The 24,323-nt window shown below is 34.0% G+C and overlaps 1 non-coding gene across 1 annotated transcript; it reads left to right on the top strand.

The window, feature by feature from the left end:
* Positions 1 to 10,305: 10,305 nt before the first annotated feature.
* On the top strand, positions 10,306 to 10,414 carry LOC115944361 (U6 spliceosomal RNA). Its single transcript, XR_004078921.1, has one exon. It is a non-coding gene; the product is annotated as a U6 spliceosomal RNA (small nuclear RNA).
* Positions 10,415 to 24,323: the final 13,909 nt, after the last annotated feature.

Below are 24,323 nucleotides of genomic sequence, written 5' to 3'. Positions count from 1 at the left end.
AGCTGTAGTCATCAGGATAGTATAGTACTGGTACAGAAACAGACACATAGATCAATGGAACAGAATAGAAAACCCAGAAATAAACCCACAACCATATGGTCAACTAATCTTTGACAAAGCAGGAAAGAATATTCAATGGAAAAAAGACAGCCTCTTCAACAAATGGTGTTGGGAAAACTGGACAGCAACATGCAAAAAAAATGAAGCTGGACCAGTTTGTTTTTTTTTTTTTTTTTTAAAGATTTTATTTATTTATTTGACAGAGAGAGACACAGCAAGAGAGGGAACACAAGCAGGGGGAGTGGGAGAGGGAGAAGCAGGCCTCCCGCTGAGCAGGGAGCCCGATGAGGGGCTCGATCCCATGACCCTGGGACCATAACCTGAGCCGAAGGCAGACGCTTAACGACTGAGCCACCCAGGCACCCCGAAGCTGGACCACTTTCTTACACCATACACAAAAATAAATCCAAAATGGATGAAAGACCTAAATGTGAGACAGAAACTATCAAAATGCTAGAGAACACAGGCAGCAACCTCTTTGACATTGGCCATAGCAACTTCTTTCTAGATATGGTCTCCTCAGTCAAAGGAAATAAAAGCAAAAATAAACTATTGGGACTTCATCAAAATAAAAAGCTTCTGCAGAGTGAAGGAAACAATCAACAAAACTAAAATGTTGGCAACCTACAGAAAGGAAGAAGATATTTGCAAATGACGTATCTGATAAAAGGTTAGCATCCAAAATCTATAATGGACTTATCAAACTCAACACCCAAAAAACAAATAATCCAGTTGAAAAATGGGCAGAAGATACAAATAGACATTTTTCCAAAGAAGACATTCAGATGGCTAAGACACATGAAAAGATGCTCAACATCACTCATCATCAGGGAAATACAAATCAAAACTACAATGAGATATCACCTCATACCTGTCAGAATGGCTAAAATCAACAACACAAGAAACAACAAGTGTTGCTGAGGATGTAGAGAAAGAGGAACCCACTTACACTGTTGATGGGAATGCAAACTCATGCAGCCACTCTGGAAAACAGTATGGAGGTTCCTCAAAGGGTTAAAATAGAACTACCCTACAATCCAGCAATTGCACTACTAGATATTTGCCCAAAGGATACTATAAAAATAGTGATTCGAAGGGGCACATGAACCCTATGTTTATAGTAGCATTATCAACAACAGCCAAAGTATGGAAAGAGCCCAAATGTATCCTAATATTTATCGACTGATAAATAAAGAAGATGTGGTGTATATATACACAATGGAATATTACTCAGCCATAAAAATGAAATCTTGCCATTTGTAAGGACGCGGATAGAGCTAGAGAGTATTATGCTAAGTGAAATAGGTCAGTCAGAGAAAGACAAATACCATATGATTTCACTCATATGTGGAATTTTTAAGAAACAAACAGATGAACACAGGAGAATAAAAAAGAGGCAAACCAGGAAAGAGACTCTTAACTATGGAGAACAAACTGAGAGTTACTAGAGGGGAGGTGGGCGGGGAATGGGTTAAATAGGTGATGGGTATGAAGGAGGGCACTTGTTGTGATGAGCACAGGGTGTTATATGTAAGTGATGAATCACTAAATTCGACACCTGAAAATAATATTACACTGTATGTGAAATAACTGGAATTTAAATAAAAACTTGAAAAAAATAAAAATAAGAAAATGAAAAATTAATAAAAAAGAAACTCAAATTCGTGTTTCAGCTTCCTTTGCTCAACACTACAGAGTAAAGTGAGTTTTTTTAGTAAACATGTCTTCATTAGTCTTTTCTCCCCTCTTGGGAAAGGGATGTCCTATCACATGTTGGCATTTATTTATTTCACAGTGATAGCAAATGAGGATCAACAGAAATAATATTCTGATTTAAAACTTCAGTCCATAAAACATCTTTTTAAAACATCAGAGTTTGGGCTAACAGTACATGCTGCCAGGAACAACTCATTCTGACTCTGAATAGTATCATAAACACCAGCAGTAGCCAAGCAAAAAACAGGGCTAAGTAGGTGATTCGTACAGTTTCCATGTAATGTATTTGGACATCAAATTGAGTTTCCAGGACTAACATCAACAGAACCATTCAACAGCTAAGTTCATTTTTAAACTTAACATCCTGGAACTCTTTAACATTTCCAAGCGCAATCTTGGAACATGAGTCGTATTAACCAGAAAAGAAGGAAACTGTAGAAATAAACAAGAGAGAAGACATATATAATCCTTGAGACCGTATGTTTCTAATTTCATCACTGAATTTTCCTCATACCTAGCAGAATTCAATGTGCATAATATTTATTAAATGAAATAAAAAGAAAAAAGTAGAAAAATTGTGACTATATTGCAATCCCCAATAATTTATCAACAAGAACATACTTTTTAATGGATCCAACTATTCCCTATAGCTGAGCCAAAGTCAGTTACTTCCACTCTCTATCTGAACTTTTACATGTTAAAGGAATGTTTATAGGATAATCTTCCACTCTATTAATGTGCTTTGATGAATAATCAAATTATTGAGCTCTTCTTATAAACCAAGGCTTAAAACCATATGACTTATAACAAAAAACGCTGCAATGAACTAAAGGGGCTCAGACAGCTTACTCCTCCATTTGATCCTAGAAACACTGTTTCCTCCCAAGTACATTTTGGCCATTCAAAGGTTACCCCTTCTCAAGCAGCAATTCAAAAGCAAAGGAAATTCTCCAATAACCAACACACACAGAGACCTCTGACAGGTCACACTATATTTCCATTCTTTCTCTGGGCAAACCAAGGATTATATAAATGATATCATGACTAGAATGTGTATTGTCAAGTTAGTGACAAAGTGGATTATCAATAATATCACAATCCAACTTGGGTATTGCTTAACACCTGCTAATACCTTCTAAAGAACACAGTTTTCATTTTGATGCTAACAGAATAGTATGAGAAAAGCTACTGATGTAGTGAAGCTCTCTTTCAATGTTTAACAATTATTGGACTTCTCAGGACTCTATGTATAACAAGAAAAGTATCCTCAATTACAAAAAGAGATAATAATCCTTATTTCTCTATGGAGATGTCTTCATATCTTCATGTCTCATAACTACAAGAATCATTTAAAAAGGGAAATATGATGATCCAGAAAGAAGTGAGTATAAATAGGAGTCAACTGTACTAACATTAATTGATAGCACTCTTGTGGACCAAAATGCATTTGGAAAATTTTCAGTTTCTTCCATCTTCAGGGATGCTTAATCTCCCCACCTATAAAATGAGATTTGAATAGTTTCCCAACTGGTCAGAAATCTAGCATTTCTTTAAATCTATTCATGTGGAAAGAAGAATCTCAGCTTGGTTACATGAAGCATTTATTCATTTATTCAATATTTTTTATGCCTTCTATTGTGCTTGGCATCATGTATAAAGCAGTGAACAACAGAAAAAATAGCCTCTGTTCTCACAAAGCTTATATTATGGTCAAAAGAATAAAAAAATGAAAAAACATAACAATAAATGTTCAATTACAAATTGGAATAAGTGCTAAGAATATGAAGGTCAAGGCACTGAAAGAGTGGATAGATTGAAGAGGTGGGAGACAGCAAAGACCTCTCCACTTGTACCATATTGCCTGGGCCAAGGGACTTGTCTTCTCATAGGCAGTCAGGCCACAAATAATTTTATTAGTTGAAAGTGGGCTTTCATTTGCAATTTGAGATAATGCCTGATATCTATCATTAAGGTCCAGTATTCTTGCACTCTGGACAAAAGCTTGGAATGTGATGGATGGGGGGGAAAAAAGGAGAGAATTGTTTCCCATAAGATATGTGAGTCACAGGGCACCTGGGTGGCTCAGTCAGTTAAGCATCCGACTCTTGATTTCAGTTCACGTCATGATTTCAGGATCTCAAGGTCCTGGGATCTAGCCAGGCTACGGGCTCCATGCTCAGCTAGGAGTCTGCTTCTTCCTCTCCCTTTGCCCCTCCCCCAGCTCGCACGTGCATGCTGTCTCTCTCTCTGTCTCAAATAAATAAATCTTTTAAAAAAAGATATGTAATTCACTATCTCAGAAAACCACAATTTGCAAAGATTGCCTCCCACAGTCAATGAGTGTCTCTACTTCAATGTTGAATGCCTTTGATAGATAACCATTTCCAGTACATTCATACTTTGAGAGAAAATCATAAATGGAGGTATTGTTCCATGGAGTAAATTGATTTCCTACAAGACTATCAGGGAAATTGTCTCTGCATTCAAAGTACACAACTGACTAGGTACGGTACTTTAAACTTTCTCATTTTGAAATCCTGCTCCAGGCAATAAATATGTGCAAGCCACAGAATTATTATTAACATGTATTTGCTAGACTTGGGAGACTAATTATTTGAGCTGATACAGAAATGTCTATATTCGGAGACTATTCTCAGATGAAGAATAGGGAGGAAATGGGGAAACCAAGAAAGCTGTTGAGAACTAAATTAACATTAAGTAGGAAAAAAAACATATTAAAAGAAAGCCTCCATCTTAGCCTTTAGAATTTCTTAAGGGAAAAGAAATGGTGCCTACTTCTTAGGCATTTGATTAAAAGGTAAAACCTGGAGATGAAGCAAATTCAAAATCCACCAAAAAAAAAAGTTTATACATTTTTATCAATGTACAATAAGTAGATCTTAAAGTCCACTGCAAGAAAAAGCAGACTACATTATAGAACGGACACAACTTCACTGATTTCTCTATGCTGAATCATCTCAATGGAAGAGATGAATTGTCAACCTCAATACAGAGGAAAATTCTATAATTCTCCTACTAGAGATTAGCTACAACATGGACTACATACTACAGACTATTCCAAATCACACACTTGCCTTTTCTCTATTTCTGAGTCCATGTTACCAAAGTATAATTCTGATTATAATTTCCCTTTCCACGCATATGATTTTGCGTGGAAAATCATATGTGAACAAAGTCATTACCCTAACTTTACGGTTTCTATCTCAACCATACTTTTGCTTGCTAAACATGAAGCAGTTGATTTGAAAATTGCACAGTTCTGGATGCCTCACAAAATCAGAAGCATTCTAGGATGAGTCTGAGACACTACACCATGGGCCTCATCTAGGTAAGGCCACTATGATAGTGTTCCCCACATGGCCAACCACTATCTCAATTTTCTTTAGTTTGGCTTTATTTTTTTTTTTAAGATGTTATTTATTTATTTGAGAGAGAGAGAGAATGAGCAGGGGAAAGGGCAGAGGGAGAAGCAGACTGCCCCCTAAGCAGGGGGCCCAACACAAGGGTGGACCGCAGGACCCTGAGATCATGACCTGAGCTAAAGGCAGACGCTTAATCAACTGAGCCACCGAGGCACCCCTAGTTTGGCTTTATATTTGAAATTTCAAAGATAAAATTCCAATTTTTCAATTGTCATCTATTTGTAAAAGTATGTGAATGTGAACAATACTCATTTAAAGGTAGTATCTGTCACACATAGGAAACTGGAAAGCCAGAGAGGCCTAAATCAGTTAATGATAATTCTAATGATAATTAGATAATGATAATTGAAAGCCACTCTAACAAATATTTAGCTCAATTTGGGCTCTTAAAAAAAAAGGCCCCTCAAAAAATTATTTTTGAATCATGCTCACTTTTTTTGTATATTTTTATAACCTTGGTTCTGTTGGCATTGCTACCTTATTAAACAAAGGTGTTATATATAATACAAGTGATAAGTAATTATGTTCATAGGGAACCCTAATTCAAAGTATCAATGACTATACATAATATCAAGCTAGATTAAAATTAGGTTTTACTAAATTGTAAGATCCAATTTTCAGTAGACCATTTGACTATACTGATTATTCTTAAAATTTTCTGACTTGTGTTTATTATCTTAGCACCAACCAGTTGGAAATTTAACTTTAAAATGTATTAAGAGGATTAGAGCTTGAGAAATGAAATATGTACTTCCATGAAATGCTAACTCTATTTGAATGAAAAATAAATAAATGGATTTGTACCTCTTAATCCCCTTTATCCATTAAGAGGTATAAACTTCCAGTTGTAAAATAAGTCACAGGGACGAAAAGTAGAGCATAGGAAATAGTCAATAATATTGTAATAACTTTGTATGGTGACAGATGGTAACTATACTTATCATGGTGAGTATATCATAATGTATATAATTGTTGAATCACTATGTTGTACAACTGAAACTAGTATAATGTATGTCAGCTCTATTTCAATTAAAATTTTTAAAAATGGCTTTAACCTCTGCTTTGTTTTATGTTACACAGTTTTATATTTTGTGTAAGCAAGGGCATTTCATAAATTCCATGCAAAATACTGTCAAATATCTTCCTGAAGACAAAAATCAAATACAAATACAAATGAAAATTGAAAATAACTAATATATTTTAATAAAATTATCCATTATAAACTTCTTTGATTTATATTCAGCTTTTTTGGTTATAAAAAGAAATAATAGTACTATTATACTTATAATAGTACTTTGGTTATAAAAAGAAATAATAGTACTATTTCCACTGAGGGTTGATATAACTATATAAGAAAACAGTATTTTTCTTTAGGAAACGAAATATACAGAAGATAGGTGTCACTCATTAATTCAATAAATATTTGCATACCTCACAGGTATTGGGCACTGCATGGGCTGCTGGGAATACAGTGACCTCATAGGGCTTTCTTAAATCATTATGGCATGTATATAAAGTGTAACTATTTATACATTGATATTTTTCAACACACTTATCATGTCTTAACTATAGATTTCTGATTTATGCCTATAAATCTCAAAATGTTAATATTTTGCAGTGTATAAAATTTTTTAAATTTAAGTCCAACTAATGTTTTTAATGATATTAATGTCTCTAATTTAGGATAGCATTAGTCTACATTCTTTCCAGCTGTTTTCAATTTAACCACACACAGTATTTAGTTTTTATTTTAAATAAACTAGGGGCATTTTCCCCCCTCATTTATCTTGGTAGTCATTAAGTAATGACTGCAACTCTTATCAATAAAACAAAATGCAATGGCATGATCTCAGTATTAGCTTCTGCTTTAAATTTTGGAGGCAGATACGAAATAAATCATTGTCTCTGACATCTACAGGTCATTCAGCTAATCTTCTAATGATTAGCTTTTAAACAATCACCAAAAAAAAGAAATAGTCTGATCTCTAAAACTCTATGATTTGGAACCAATAATGTAATTATTTAATTACAGAATGCTCCTGTAGACCAGAGATTAACCCACAAATCCCTAAAAAGGGCTTCCAAAATGGCTATTTCCCAGAACTGAAGAGAAAATATTTTATGGCATAGCTGATGAGTGTAGAAGGTCCCAACCACCCAATTAATTAACATATTTCAAACTATTAGTGCAAGATTTAAATAAACTTAAAATGTAACCTTTTCCAAACAAGCGATATTAGTTACAACGGTATGCTATTTAGTTTTTGCTTTTACTTTAACAATCCTGTTCAAATACTTTAATGAATCCTTACATATTTTGAAATAATCTCTAGGAAATAAATCAGTATCAATGAAGGTATGTATAAATTTAAATAATAAAGTGAATTAAAATGTTTTTTGTGTTGAATTCTATTTTGAAGGGTAGCAAATTTTACTATCAGCATTGTGACTGTAATTCAATACTGTTGCTGAATAAAAGGATCACTCTTAATTGTTTTTAAGTCCAGAAAAAAGAATATGTACTTTAACATATTTTATAATCCCCATACAAAAGCACTTTATTCTTCCTCCAACCATTGTGAAAAACAATCTCCCAATATTGGTGTGTCATCATATGTTCTAAACATTTGAGGATTCAAGAGGAAATGAACTGAAATTGCAAAATTAAAAATTGAATTATACATATAACTGCAAGACAGGGACCATATTTGAAAAAAAAAATTACTCTGTATTTAAACTCCATTTGCCTATTTTCCAATCCAGTTCCCCTTAAAAGGAAGCTAGGTAAAGCAAAATCACTGAGGTGAAAATTATGTAATGAAAATAAATATGAATTCAATTTTCCTATTTATACCTTTGAGAAAATAACAGCATTGAATATCAACCAACAAATAAAAAACAACAAAGCTAGAAACACCTAAACACGAGCATAGAACTCTAAGTGGAAGCAGCACATTTATGTGGCTGAAAAATAGTTGTTCAATTCTATAAACATAGAATGTGATAAGCCTCCGTTAAGTACTACAGTCCACCTCTTAGCAAGTATATAACTTTGGGAATGTTACTAATCCCCTTCTTCCTCATTACTTTATCTATAAAATAGAATATCTACCTCACACAGTTGGTGACTGGACTAAATGAGATAATGTACCAAAAAAAAAGTGTCTAGCACTTAACCATCATGCAACAATTGTTACATCTTCTTCCCTAATATATTGAATTGGACATATAAAACAAAAAAAATTAAGATATTTAATAAACAGTATTTTAAATATATATAAGAAAAAATCAATTAGAAATGAAATTGTGTTAGAACCCACATTATCTTGATCCACATCAGGAGTCAGCAAATAGCCAAGAAGCCAAATCCTGCCCACTGTTTGTTATTTTATAACCTGTGAACTAAGATTGATTTTATATTTTTAAATGGCTGGAAACAAATTCAAAGAAGAATAATATTTCATAGCATGTGAAAATTTTATGAAAAACAAATTTCAAACAAATAAAGTTTTATTCAAGCTCAAATGTGCTCATTCATCTACATATTTTCTATGGATACTTTTAAATTACAACAGCAGAGTTGAATAGTTGTAGAAGAGACTATATGGCCTCCAGGGCTTAAAATAATTGCTATCTGGTGCTTTACATAGGAAAAATTTGCTGATCTCTGCTCTAGTGAGGAAGATAGCCTATCTTCTGCCATGACCTATTTTGCTACATTTTAGCAGCACTAATTTTAAGAGACTCACTTTTTGGTTATAGAAAAGTTATTTTAATTATCTGATAATATACTCTACACTTTTAAACAAGCCATTTCCTGTGAGATGAGATGATATTATGAAACTAAGAAAAATGTTTATTGATTGGAGGTACAGCTGAAAACTGGCTTGAGGACAAGATTGGGGAGAAAGACTTTTCACTACATTCATCTATAGCTATCAATTATTAATATATGTAAATGTTACTTGTTCAAATATTAAAGAAATATGTTTATTTTTTAAACATGAGGTGATCAAACACTTTAAACAAATCATTTTCTCTGTCTAATTAAAAATTGTGTATGTTTAATTTACAAAAGGAAGAAATATAAAGATTTTATTTATTTATTTTGAGAGAGAGAGAAAGCACATGAGAGGGGGGAGGGTCAGAGGGAGAAGCAGACTCCCCGCCGAGCAGGGAGCCCGATGCGGGACTCAATCCCGGGACTCCAGGATCATGACCTGAGCCGAAGGCAGTGGCTTAACCAACTGAGCCACCCAGGCGCCCAAAAGGAAGAAATATAAAAGAGCATTCATAATTTTAAAATCATGATATAAATGGTTTAACTAAGTCATTTACACTAAGCCATAATCTGCCTAATTTATCTATTAAGAGAATATAGTTTCTAAACTTTACTTTCTGTTTAGTTAGAATTTCTTAGTTACTTTCTATGAGTTGACCCAAATAAGCATTACTCTCCCACAGACAAAGCCACGAAATGACATCAAGTCTTTTCAAGACAAGAAAATAGATGAACCTGATAGCACTTATGAATATAAAACTTCAGAAATCACCGATTTGACACTGATTTGACATAGATTTTTATAGAACTCTGATTTGCCAAAAGATAAGATATAAGATGAAGGAGATGGAGCTATATCAGTCTAAGATACATGCAAATGGTTAGAGGAAACCAAACCCAGGACAACTCTCTACAAAACTCCCTTCTTACATAATTTCCCTTTTGAGTTCATCAACCTGTTCAAAGAAACAAGAGTTAGGAACAAATAACTCTGTGGAGAAAGAATACTGAACAGTCCCATGGAACTTAGAGATTGGGAGGTATTTTTAAGTCCATTGTTTCATTCCCTCGACCATTCAACAAAAATATATATATTTATTCAGTGCCTACTATAGGGAAAGTGCCAAGGTTGGCATTGGAGAAGCAGCAATGAAGAAAAAAAGCTATGGTCCTCCTCATGAGGACAAGAAGTAAAAGGTTCTGTTAATGGATAAGAAGGGCTTGAGGAACTGCCAGGACATATTTATGAAACAAGAGTGAAGGAAACCTATGGAAGGAGCATAAAACCTGGCCCAGAGCTCAGAAGTGCTCACTTTGGCGGCACATACACGAAAACTGGAACAATACAGAGGAAGATTTGCATGGCCCCTGTGTAAGTATTACAGAGGCCAGCAGAGACTTCACTGAGAAAAATAACGAAGGAAGAGAGATCAGAGGGTAAGAGTCATCTAGAGAAAAAGTTAGTGGCACATCAAAAGCAGAAAATGTTCAAGCAAAGTGAAAAGCAAAAACACTGTGAGATATTTTACATGAAGTTATAAATAGATAATATAGCTATTTAGCAGATACGAAGGCAAAACACTAATTTTAAATATAGCTGTGGTGGTCTTTAAAGCTGTTGACTTAAAATTCTTCAAGGGAATTCACTAGACCTAAGCTACATGCATAAGAAATTTAGCTCATGATTTAATTTGTAGCTTCCAAACAATTATATTTGATATGTAGATAATTATCCCATCTGTCTCTTGGCAATATCTTAGAGAATTAACATTTTAACATACTGCAATTGTGAGGATTCTAAAATCAGAAGACTAAAGTTTAATCTCAGTAAAATGCCTTGTGTACCTCTCATAGGGTATTATCAGTCAGAAGTCTCTCCCAGTAGAACCACAGAACTATAAATTCTGTCAGATTGAATAGCAAAACTAAAAATCACGTTTACTACCATCTTAATACTCTCAAAGAAAAATCTGTGAAGGTAAAAAAATAATGGAAAAGAAAATAATGGGAGATAAAAGGAGTCCAAAAAAATATTAAATTTAACTTTAAAAATTGTACAGTATAATCTTTAACTTGTGATTTATCTTTGAAGAATCATCCCATGTTGGAAAAATAGAAGTCCACTATAATTTTCTGGATGTTTCTTACTGAATAAAGTTTGTGATATTTCATAATTTAAAAATTAGACCCCTTAAATACCTGATAGAATGGCCAAAATAATAAGATTCCAACACCAAAGGCTAGGAGGGTGTGGGAAACTGAATCACACATTGCTGATGGGAATGTAAGTGGTACAGCCACTCTGGGAAAGTTTGGCTATTTCTTAAAAAAACTAAACATGCAAATACTATGTAACCCAGCAATTGCTCACTTAGGCATTAATGTCAGAAAAATAAAAATTTATGTTCACAAAAAAACCTGCACACCAATGTTCAGAGCAGCTAACCTGTAATAGCTCAAAGCTGGAAACAACCCAGATGTCCTTCAATGAGTGAATGGTTAAATAAACTATGGTACATCTATATCATGGAATACTACTCACTAATAAAAAGAACTATTCATACATGGAATTCAGATGAATCTCTAAAGAAACCTAAATATCCAAGAAAGGTCACTGTATCAAAAACTTATAGTATGCCCACATAAGAGATCACATTGCAAATTTTAAAAATGGGAGAACCTGATGCCCCATTGCAGAACTATCTTCAAGACTTCTTATAAAGTGAAAGAAAAAACGTACAACTATATAGTCACTATCATTTGTATAAAAAAGAAATATACAGTCCTCAACATATTTGCTTCCAAATTTATAGAATGTTTCTTGAAGAATATGCAAGAAACAGAAGACCAACTAAACTGATTGCCTATGGAAATGCAAACAGGGTGCAGGGAGAGATAGGAGAGAATTTTCACTTGATTCCTTCTATTCCTGTTTACATAAGTTTTAAAATTTGAAACTATATAAATGTATTACCTATTTAAAAAATACACACATATATATACATTTCAGACTCTAATAATGCTCTTCCAAAAGTAACAGAAGGGTCTTAATATAAATGTGACTGCAATTAGTAAGGTGAAAAGGGCAATGTGGGAAATTTCAGGTTTAGAAGTTGGAAGTAAATTTGCCTAATATGTCTCTGGTCTGGAAGAGAATTGTTGGGTGTCAGAAATACTCCAATGGCTTGGACATTTTCTTTGATATGATTCCATATTCTCACTGAGGAGGCTTTTCATTCTAATTTGTTTTCAGACAGAGTTCACTGGAAAAAGAAAGCCCTGAGCAGCATTAAGGCACATTGGCAGGCTTGGCACTTTCCTGTCTCATTATACATGATCAAATTTGTTTTGTAATACCACTAATGTCTCCTGTGAGACTAAGCAGTGTGATTTTTCTCAGGATGTGAGCAGTTGAGAAAAAACTTTGGAATAATAACTGACTTCAAAAAGTAAGAATATTGGGTTTAAAACTAGTTTATGAAATGTTTTTCTGGACAAGAGAAAAAAAATAATCCTCATTGTTAGCAAAGGATTAAAAAAATAATAATAAGACCAGTGGACTTCTCAAAAGCCAGCAGGTTTGAAAAACATAATTTGGTTCAAATGTGTTTATACTTTATCCAGGCATGCAAAGCTACCAGCAAAAGTTACAACTCTTTTGAATTATGAAATATTTCCCACAGCCCTAATTTCAAAAAACAACCATTAAAAAATTGTCCAAGTTTAGATTTTTACTTTCACAAGAGGTTTTTGGAATCAAAAGAGAAGGCCTTGGGCGGTAAGCAGGATATAATTATGTAGTGACTTAAAACTAAAAAGAGAACAAGGAAAGAATAAAACCACCTCTATCCACTTAGCTCCATCTTCACCACCACCATGAAATGAAACACCTGGGTTGAAGAGAAGAGGGAACAGCATCAACAAGGATACAGAAAGGATACAAGGGAGAGTGAGCAGAGGCTGTGACCCTGGGGAGCAAGATCAGGCTAGGGAGATGGCTCAGCGTCCACAATAAGAATGCATGATGAGTGACCAAAGATAAACCTGGACGTAAGACTACACCCCACTTTTCTTTATGACTTACTGTCATATAATTCACATAGCATAAAATTTACCTACTTAAAGTACACAATTCAATGGTTTTTAGTATATTAACAGAGCTATACAACCATCACCAAACCTATTTTTAGAACATTTGCAGCCTCCCCAAAACACCCTGTACTCACTCACCTGTTAGCAGTGGCTCTGTATCCCATCCACCCCCCAGCCCTTGGCAACCACTAAACTACTTTGTGTTTTTATAGATTTGCCTATTCTGAATACTTCATATGAATGGCATCATGTTATATGAGATCTTTTGTGACTGGCTCCTTTTACTTAGCATAATGTTTTCAAGGTTCATCCATGTTATAGCTTGTATCAGTACTTAACACCTTTTTATTTCTGAGTAATATTCCTTTGTATGGCTATATCACATTTCACTTATCCATTCATCCATTGATAGGTATATGGTTGTTTCTCTTTGGGGTATATTATAAAGCTGCTACCATAAACACCCATGTACAAGTTTTTGCATGAACATATGTTCCCATTTCTCTTGAGTATATACCAAGGAGGGGGAATTGCTGGGTTATATGGTAAATCTATATGTAACCTTTTGAGAAATGAAATTGCCAGACTGTTTTCCAAAGCAGCTGCACCATTTTACAAGCCCACTGGTAATATACAAGAGTTCTACCTTCTCCACATCCTCATCAACGCTTGTTACCGTCTTTTTCAACATAACCATCTTAGTAGGTGTAAAGTAAGTTCTCATTGTTATTTTGATTTGCATTTCCCTGATGGCTAATGATGCTGAGCATCTTTTCTTGTGCTTACTGGCCAATTGTACATCTCCTGTAGAAAAATATCTATTCAGACCCTTTGCCCATTTTTTTAACTGGGCTGTTTGTCTTTTGATTATTGAGTTGTAAAAGTTGTGTATATATTTTAGATATAAATATCTACACTATCTGATATATTATTTCAAATATTTTCTTCCATTCTGTAGATTATCTTTTCACTTCATGGATGATGTCCTTTGAAGCACAAAGATTTTTAATTTTGATCAAGTAAATTTATCTATTTTTTTTCTCTTGTCACTTGTACTCTTGGTATCATACCATTTATCTTTATCAGAGAGGAAACTATGTATCTTCTGAGAGAGGAAGCTTATGAGCTACATGTTGGCTTTGGGACATATGTACCTTCTAGGGATAGCAGCCAACAATTTGGTATTTGTATTATCAACAGATGGACACCTTCCCATAACTCTGTGTGTTTTCCAAGTCACCTCTGCCATGTGGCCACAGTTCAGAATACTCATTAGCTTCCGGAAAAGAATGCTGTTTTTAATTCCCAAAGGATAGTGAGAGTATAGAAGGCAAAACCTCTGCATCAAAATCTAGTGAGTGATTAACTTACTTGTTACAAAAATCTGTGTTACTCTTACTACTGGGTTGAAACAGAAGAAAAACAAAGAACTCTGAGCACACAGAGAGACTTCCTTAAAAAAAGAACAAGTAAAATGAGAAAGAAAAAAAATTTAAATTATTGAAGAAAACTGTACTGAAATAAAACTCAAAGCTGCAGCAACTTATGGCACACTATGGATGTTAAAAAAACTGATAGCAAATAAGACATATTCTAATAAAGTTATTGAACTTCACAGAAAAAGAATTTTGCATATATTCAGTAAATTACAAGGGGGATTGGTGAATTAGAGTGATCTGGTATTTCTTAAAGCAAATAATACCTGAAAACAGTGATATCTACAGTATTAAACAACAAAAGAATTATATATTCATGCAATTTGGTCTTTCAGTAAAATAAATTAAATTAAATTTAAAAACATACCTCCTCAAGCATGCGAGAAGTTATAGAAATCAAATACTCCTTAGACTTTCCTGGGGACAGCTGAAAATATTTAATGAAATCCCTATATTTAAGAGATGAATCAAAATAGGGGCACCTGGGTGGTGCACTGGGTTTCTCCTCAGGTCATGATCTCAAGGTCATGAGATCAAGCCTCATGTAGGGCTCCCAGCTCAGCGTGGAGTCTACTTAAGATTCTCCCTCTGCCCCACCCCTCCCCTCTCTCTCTCTCTCCCCCAAATAAATAAATGAATCTTAAAAAAAAAAAAGTGAATCACAATAAAAACTCAGGATGGGAGATGCTATGATAAGTACTATGGATAAGTACAACCCTAAATAAAGAAATAAACTCAAACAACTATTGAAATTATGACTGTAGAATGAATATTAGAAAAAATATTGTTTTTGAAGAAACAAAATTGAGAGGTGGAAGTGTGAGGCGGTGTGATGATATTTACTTCCCCATCCTTCATTTGACAGATAACAGATGTCTACACTTGAAGCACATCCATCCCATGACATCATCACATTTTATAAGACTCTTAAAATCTAATTATCTCTTCTTTTAAAATATATACATATATATTGCTTCAGGTTCAGCAATACCTTTCACTTAAATTTCTTTGTTTTTAATAAATTCTCAATTCTGAATTTAGAAAAATTAACTCAGTAACTTAATTTTTAAATGTTTTACATATAGCATTTCATCTCACTAAAATTCTGTCTCATCCTTTCCCCATCCATGAATGCATCCATCCATCTTCCTATCTACAGCTACCTCTGTATCTGTATACAGAGATATCTGAAATTATCATATGGTAATAATGTTATTTCTTTTTTTTAATAATGTCATTTCTGAGTGGTTGAGTGAGTTTCCTTATTTATATTTCTCAGTATTATTTTAGTATCTTAAATGGGCATGTATAATTTGTACAAAAACAATACAGCTATCTTTGAAACACTGTTATTTAAAAAATCATTTCACGGGCACCTGGGTGGCTCAGTCAGTTAAGCGGCTGCCTTCAGCTTAGGTCATGATCCCAGAGTCCTGGGATCAAGTCCTGCACCAGGCTCCCTGCTCGATGGGCAGCCTGCTTCTCCCTCTCCACAGTTTGTGCTCTCTTATGCTCTCTCTCTCAAATAAATAAATAAAATCTTTTAAAAAATCATCATTTCATAAAGTAACAGATTAGAAGTAAACTCCAGTATGGTAGAACACAAGACAAAAGCATTTTAAGGTAGTGCTTCTCAAATTTTAAAACAAAGACAAATCAGCTGGGAATCTTATAAAATGCAGGTTCTACTTCAGTAGGTCTGGTGTAGGTCTGGAGTCAGTCCAAGACTACATTTCTAATAAGTGCCCAGGGCCACACATTGAGTAATAGGTTTTAAGGAATTTCACAGACTTGCTCATTAAAAAGGCAGAACATTTATAAGCCATGAAAATGAGGATATGAGGGGAATTAGAGAAAACAATAATAACTAATAAATAAAAATAGCTTATACTTTGCCTTGCACTTCTATACTGAGTCATCTAGGGAAGATCTGTTTCTACAGTTTTTTGAAACATTCCTTTAAATTTTATGTTTTGATAAAGCAAAATTTATGTATTTTGTTATTCAATGAAATTTTGAAAGTCTATTTTCTTCCACTTTTGTCTATTGTGATTCCATGTTTTTATACATGAACTTTAAGTATTGCAAAGAAAACTACTATATAGGAAATCTCATAGGAAAAAAAGTAACAATTATTTTGCAGGTAATAAGCACCCACACTAGAGAATGAGAACAATTTAAGGAGTAAAACCTATAAAAATTATGTATAATTCTATTATGTGATTTGAAGCATCAAATCACAAACCCCAAATATTCCATCTTTGGTCACTTTTAATTTGAACTAAATCCTAAATCACTGGTAATATGCAAAAATCTTATAGCAATGTTTCTCAACTAGTATCAGAATCTGTTGGGGAGTTTGTTAAAAATGGGTGTTAAAGGGCGCTAGGGAACAGGATCCAAATGTGGATTTTCAACAAGTAATGCATACTAAAATTTGGAAACCATGTAATTCTATTATTTAGATACATTCAAGTATTTACTTTTTTAAGTTTTTATTTTATTTAAGTTCCAGTTAGTTAACATACAGTGTAATGTTAGTTTCAGGTGTGCAATACCATGATTCAACACTTCCATACAACACCCAGTGCTCATCACAAGTGCATTTTTAATCCCCATCACCTATTCAACCCATCCCCCACCACCTACCTCCCCTCTAGCAATCACCTTTTTGTTCTCTAGTTAAGAGTCTGTTTCTTGGTTTGCATCCCCCCTTTGCTCATTTGTTTTGTTTTTTAAATTGCACATATGAGTGAAATCATATGGTATTTGTCTTTCTCTGACTGACTTATTTCACTTAGCACAATACTCTCTGGCTCCATTCACATCATGGCAAATGGCAAGATTTCATTTTTTTATGGGTGAGTAATATTCCTCTGTGTGTGTGTGTGTGTGTGTGTGTGTGTGTGTACACTGCCTCTTCTTTATCCATTCATCAGCTGATGGACATTTGGGCTGTTTCCATAATTTGGCTATTGTAGATAATGCTGCTATAAACATCAGGATGCAAATATCCCTTTGAGTTATTCTTTGGGTAAATACCTAGTGGTGCAATTGGTGGATATGAGATTTGAAACCATAAAAATCCTAGAGGAGAACACAGGAAGTAGCCTCTTTGACATTAGCCATGGCTACTTCTTTCTAGACATGTCTCCAGAGGCAAGGAAACAAAAGGAAAAATAAACTATTGGGACTTCATCAAAATAAAAAACTTCTGTACAGTGAAGGAAACAATCAACAAAACTAAAAGGCACCCTACAGAAAGGGAGAAGATATTTGCAAATGACATATCTGATAAAAGGTTAGCATCCAAAATCTATAAAGAAGTTATCAAACTCAACACACAAAAAACAAATAATCCGGTTAAAAAATGGGCAGAAGACACGAATAGATATTTTTCCAAACAAGACATTCAGATGGCTAATAGACACATGAAAAGATACTCAACATCACTTATCATCAGGGAAATACAAATCAAAACTACAGTGAGATATCACCTCACACCTGTCAGAATGGCTAAAATCAGCAACACAAGAAACAATAAGTGTTGGTGAGGATGTAAAATAAACCCTCTTGCACTGTTGGTGGGAATGCAAAATGGTGCAGCCACTCTGGATAACAGTATGGAGGTTCCTCAAAAAGTCAAGTATTTTTTGTTGCTAGCTGAAAGCAGAGTTTAATTGAATAGGATCTGGGTATTTTAACAGAGGTTAAACCAAACAACACGTTATAAAAGACACAATAAATCTTGGCAAAATGGCAAAAAAGAGAGAGCTTGGTAGGAAATCTCATGGGCCCTTAGGCCCGAATGTCTTACACAGAAAGAGGATGAGCAAGAGGGAGGGCACAGTGGCCACAAAATGGAAGCCAGAATGCCCCAAACACAGACCTCATGAGTTTACAAATGTTCTAAGACACCTATTCCTTACTCTGGTCAGACTAACTAGGGCTAGAAATGGCTATTCTGGGGGCGCCTGGGTGGCTCAGTCGTTAAGTGTCTGCCTTCGGCTCAGGTCATGATCCCAGGGTCCTGGGATCGAGCCCCGCATCGGGCTCCCTGCTCCGCGGGAAGCCTGCTTCTCCCTCTCCCACTCCCCCTGCTTGTGTTCCTGCTCTCGCTGTCTCTCTCTCTGTCAAATAGATAAATCTTTAAAAAAAAAAAAAAAAGAAATGGCTATTCTGGTTCAGCCTTGTTGGTTTACAAAGAGAATGAAAACCAGGAAAGGTAAATGGTTGTGTGTAACCAGTATCATAAAGATACAAATGAAACCCAGGTCTCTCAATTCCTTTTAGATATACCACTTGATTTCTCTGAAACCTGCTCTCTCAACATATAACAGCAGAAAATTTATAACTATGTTCTTTAAAATCAGTTCATATCTCTAATGTATGGTCTCTATATGTTCAAAGTCTTATGGGTAGAGAAGGATATCTATCAATCTAAATATATAAAATGATATATATGTTATTCCTAATGATATGGTTCTAAAAATAGCAAACCATAAGATAACAAAAGAATGGTGACATAAAAGGTATGATAATAATATTCTTGCTGCCATTTTGTGAATATCTGTATCCTTATCTGATTCTTAATTCTCTTCCTTGAACACTGTAACTTTATAACTCTAAGGACTAGGCAAAATAATCACAACCCCAATTATAAAATATACCACAACCACACTTTTCTTCCTATAAGCCCCACATCAGGATGATTTTACATCAATTTACTGAATTTCTAATTCATTTTTAGCCTATCAGTGGAGAGTTAGTTTAAAAAAAATTTTTTTTGAGACCTTACATTTTTTTTTTTGGGTGTTCAATAGAGATCAACAGCTTGTCTCAAATTCAATCCCACTCCCATATGCTTATTATCAGCTGAAAGGAAAAAAAGCATTGCTCAAATAGACTAAATTTCAAAATGTATGCACTTTCTCAGCAGGAGTGAGAGAAAAAATTTAAGCCCAAAGATCCTGGCAAAATCATTTTGAAAATCAAACATTTGGATTGTCTAGATTCCTCTTAAGTGTTTTACTTCAAGTACCATGTGTAAGAAAAAACACAGAATGAAGATTGGTTATTTTAAACATGGCACATTCTGTGATCACTCTGTCAGAAAAACATGGATTTTTACAATGCATGTAATTTCTGTTGGATATACTATTTTAATAAATTATTATCAAAATCAAGGAAATAATTTTAGCCTTGTAGTCTTTCTCCAATAAGTTATGTATTGTGTTAATATATATGACACCATTTAAGATTTTAAACATACTGGAACTAATATAACATTGTGGGTTAACTACATGGAATTAAAATGAAAAACTTAATTTAAAAAAGATTTTAAATGTAAACCACACTTTCATCGTATCCATGTACACAGGCTTAAAAATAGGCACAAGATAACTTGTACGGGTTCTAAAATAAGTCAGCCAGCAAACACCAAAAAACTGAACATGTTCTGTTTCTCACTTCTATTCCCTGTCTATTTAGTTATCCTGGGAACCTCTGTTTCCTTCAGGTAGATGCTTCTGTTCTCTGAACCAAAGGCTGTAGGGGTAGTAAAAAGAAAAAAACATGGTAGAAAGGAGAAAGATTGCTGAAGTAAATTCAGCTAACCCCCATGGAAAATTTGAATGCAACACGGGAAGATTGTGTTCCTAATGACGTATTTTTTTTTTCAAAATACAAGAAATTCTTCACATTCATATATTTATGATTCATGATTTCAGATATTTGCCAAAGTTGTGCCAGACCATGTTTTCTCTATTCACAGCACATGTTTTTACAGCACTACCTCTAGGGGAGTCATGAAGAAAGTGAGTAGGCACAACTTGGCCTCCAGGAGGCGAGTAAAGCTCCGAGGTTCCCGGTTCTCGCCTCTTCTATGCCTGACTACTTAGAGACTGACGAGGATTAACTCATGCTTAAATACCCTCTGAGACTGCTAAATCTATCTTAAATCCATAACCTCTGTTAAATTACTTTCATCAGATTATAACACAAAAACACAATAAGAACTGTTTTTGTTTTGGTTTGAGGAACAAAACAGAAATTTGATATTTGAAATTGTATACAGAGTACAGTTACAGGGAATAGGCGAGCCAGTGTGTGGCAGGTAGATGTGCGGATTTTGAGGGTGTTGAAGATGGAAGGACTGTTTTTAAAAGGAGAGGGAATCTCACGTGGAGAGAGGGGTTTATAAAAATAAACTTTGACTACTTTGTTATTTCATTTAGATGGTGGTGACAGCAGTTTTTGTATGCAAAGGATATATAAAGTAGGATCCTATAAAATTAAAATGTGAATGTTCCTTAAAATCTACTTTCTTCTTCTTTTTTTTAAGATTTTATTTATTTGACAGCGAAAGAGACACAGTGAGAGAGGGAACACAAGCAGAGGGGAGTGGGAGAGGGAGAAGCAGGCTTCCCGCCGAGCAGGGAGCCCGATGCAGGGCTCGATTCCAGAACCCTGGGATCATGACCTGAGCAGAAGGCAGACACTCAACGACTGAGCCACCCAGGCGCCCAATATCTACTTTCTTCTATTCCTTAGAGAGACACCTTCTAAATCATCTAGAAAAGACAAATGTCCAGCCTTTGCAGTCAATGTTAGTGATAGGGAACCCACTTCATTAGGATGAAGTCTGATCCTAAATCTGGGACAGTTCTTCTTCTATGTGCTTTCCTGTAGCTTCTTGCTATCTCTGAATCATGACAAAACAAGTTTCTTTCCCAATTACATTCGTTTATTAAAACATCCACTGTGGGCTTTAGTTAGTGCTAGGTAGAAAGTCTACCATATTGACTTAGATAAGCAAGGTGGTCACTTCCCTGAAGAACTTGAATATGTCCAGGCATTGGAATATATTTCTCTCATACTCTCCATCCTGATATTTTCCCTTCTATTATAAGGAGAACAATTCACTCTTCTATTTTCCCTGGTTGGTGTCCTTTTTGAATTGTTACACCGGGAACTAACTACAACATGTGAGACATATTTTGAGAAGTTCAGAATGTTATAGGAATCTAAGCACTATATTAAAAGTAATGGGATTTTGTGATATGTCAGAAATATTTATAAATACAATGAACCTCAAACTCTTGACAATTCTGCTGTCCTTCTTATCCTTGTCTATCAGGTCATCAGAGTGGTTGCCTACCCAATTCCAATCCCTATCTTGAACCCAAATAAAATAAGTCAAAAAAAAAAAAAGGAGAAAACAAATAAATATTTTTATGCCAATGGAAAACAGAGACCATACTCTAATTCTAAAATGATACTCCCCAACTCTCTCAATAGCTGTGTTCATCCTTACATTGTATTTGCTTTTAAAAAGAATTACTGATAGTTTTATTATTAAAATCATGAGTTTTCTCATTTTCCAGATGTCTCCACAGTAGTTCATAAAGAGCTAAACCATTCCTGTTTTAGAAAGACAACAATGGCATAAAATCTTTTTTTCATAATTCTTATAGTATTTGCATATATCATAATTTTGAGTAAGAATTAACCAAAAACATAGCAAATATCATCTTATCCCATTTCTTGAGGAATATAATGATGCTGAGGAACATTCCCACTGAACTGTATCACCTGTAGTAAGCAGCTTCATGTTAATTAATAGTCAAGATGTACTTTTTCATGGCCCCTGTGGTTATTCTCCTCTTACAAAGTTTATGACTCAACATAATCTCTGTACTAAATAAATAAATAAATAAATAAATAAATAAATAAATAAATGGTGGGCTTATAAGAAAAATGACAATCTGGTCCAGTATTCACAGAGAATTTATTAAATAACACCAGTGTAACTCAATTTTGCTTACCACAATTAGCCCCATCTAATATCAAAGTGATGAGAAGCATGCAAAAAAAAAAAAGGGAGAAAATTATAAGATCACTAAAAGGGGAGGTAAAAAAAATTCATATTTTTGAAGACTTATTTGTTAATAAGAGCAGGTAATTTACTTGATGAAGCAGGTTAATAAATCAGTTTTCCAGTTATCTACATTCATTTAAATGAAAATATGTATTTACTATTTTAAGATGCATCCTTTGTTCCCAAGGAAATCAAACTTCTTTATCAAAAAATACCTTTCAGAATTATTAAGAAAAAGCAATACAATCTAATTACTCTTATGTGGTGAGATGTGAGAGGTTGCACATCCTGAAAAGACTCTAATATTTTATCTCATTGCTGTCACCAAAATGTTACAAATCAGCATCCTGGCAAAGTGCATGATGTCTAATACTTTTTCTTTTACTGCAAGCTGCTATTATAATACAGTGAGTGATTGATTTTTCTTCCTAATTAGAAAATAACATGATATAATAAAATCAAAGAAAGTTCTTCAGTAGCCATGGTCCCATATCCTATCCACTGCTGGAGAAATTACAAATGCAACTCCCATACCATACGAAGAGGTGCATGTGGAAATCATAGATACCAAATAGAATCAAGTAGTTAAATCTATTAAAATCTACCTCAAGTTAACAATTAACAAAAAAGACAAAGTAAGGATATTATATCTAATCTGTGACTGTGTAATAATTTTGAAATTTGCCTTCACTTCTGTGGGGCTTTTTTCTTTTTGTTTTGTTTTGTTTTGGCCTGCAGCTTTTGTAGGAAAATGGGAGGAATAATATTTCTACAACCAGTGTAACAAGCCAACTATTGTGTAACTTATCAGAATCTCTAATGTCTTTGGGGACTTGGTCAATGATTTGCCGGGAAAACAGAACCAAAAACAAATAAGCTATGAACTAATGGTAAGTAGAGAAAATGCTGAATTAAATAAGCTCACAATTCTCTTACATTTGCCTTTTTTCCAAATATTTTTCTGATGGTTTCTTATTTACTCTCTTTTTTATACAGTGTAATGCATTTTCTTTCAGAGTTGAAACTTATTTTTAATTATTTTGTGAAAGTATAGTAAAATTGAAAAATACATACTGATTAACGTGCCAGTTTTTGAATATTTTTAGTATGTAAAAAAATTTTGCTATAAATCTCTAATTCCAACACACAGGTTTATATATAGTTTTATGAAAAGGTGACAATACATCAATTTTCATAAAGCAAGCAATATCTTGAAAGGTACATTTATTTGAAATACAAATGAGGTACACATAAACAAAAAACAAGTAGGTAAACAATAGTTGTTTTACTTGGGGAAAAACATTCACTAAATACGCTCCTAAGTTGATCATACCTAAATAAGAGCTTTTTAAAGATCACCTAAGGTAAAATGTCTTTTATGTATAATCTACTTACTTCTAATATAGGTCACAATAAATAAATGGAATATTGTTTTTGTTATTTAACATTGTGTATGTATTATGTATTATATATGCATATTTATATGCATTTATATGTGTAGGTATTATACATATATGTATTATATGTGTGTGCGTTGTATGTTAACCTGGCAGTAAAAAAAACAAAACATATTTCCCATGTTGTTAAAAACTACCTGAAAAGATCATATTTTGTGCCTGCAGAGAAATGCATTCCATAAATACACATATTCATAAATTAGTAAACCATTCCTCCAATTTTGAGTATTTACATTGTTTCTAGCATTACACTGTTAAAAACGAACTGCGAAGTGTGATTTATGTGCAAAATGCTTACTGCATTACACAGTAGATTCCCAGAAGTGGATTCTTTGTTCAAAGAGTATGGACATTTCAAGAATCTTGATAAATATTGCCAAATCATTCTGCAAAGTGTACAAATTTACATTCCCAGTCACAATGTAAGAAAGTTCCTATTTTACTATATCCCCTTCTATA

This window comes from Leptonychotes weddellii, chromosome 6 (genome assembly GCF_054177405.1).
Source record: "Leptonychotes weddellii isolate Sample4059 chromosome 6, ASM5417740v2, whole genome shotgun sequence".
Lineage (NCBI taxonomy): Eukaryota > Metazoa > Chordata > Mammalia > Carnivora > Phocidae > Leptonychotes > Leptonychotes weddellii.
Note: the sequence above shows the minus strand (reverse complement) of the source record. Positions and strands in the feature narration are given on the sequence as shown.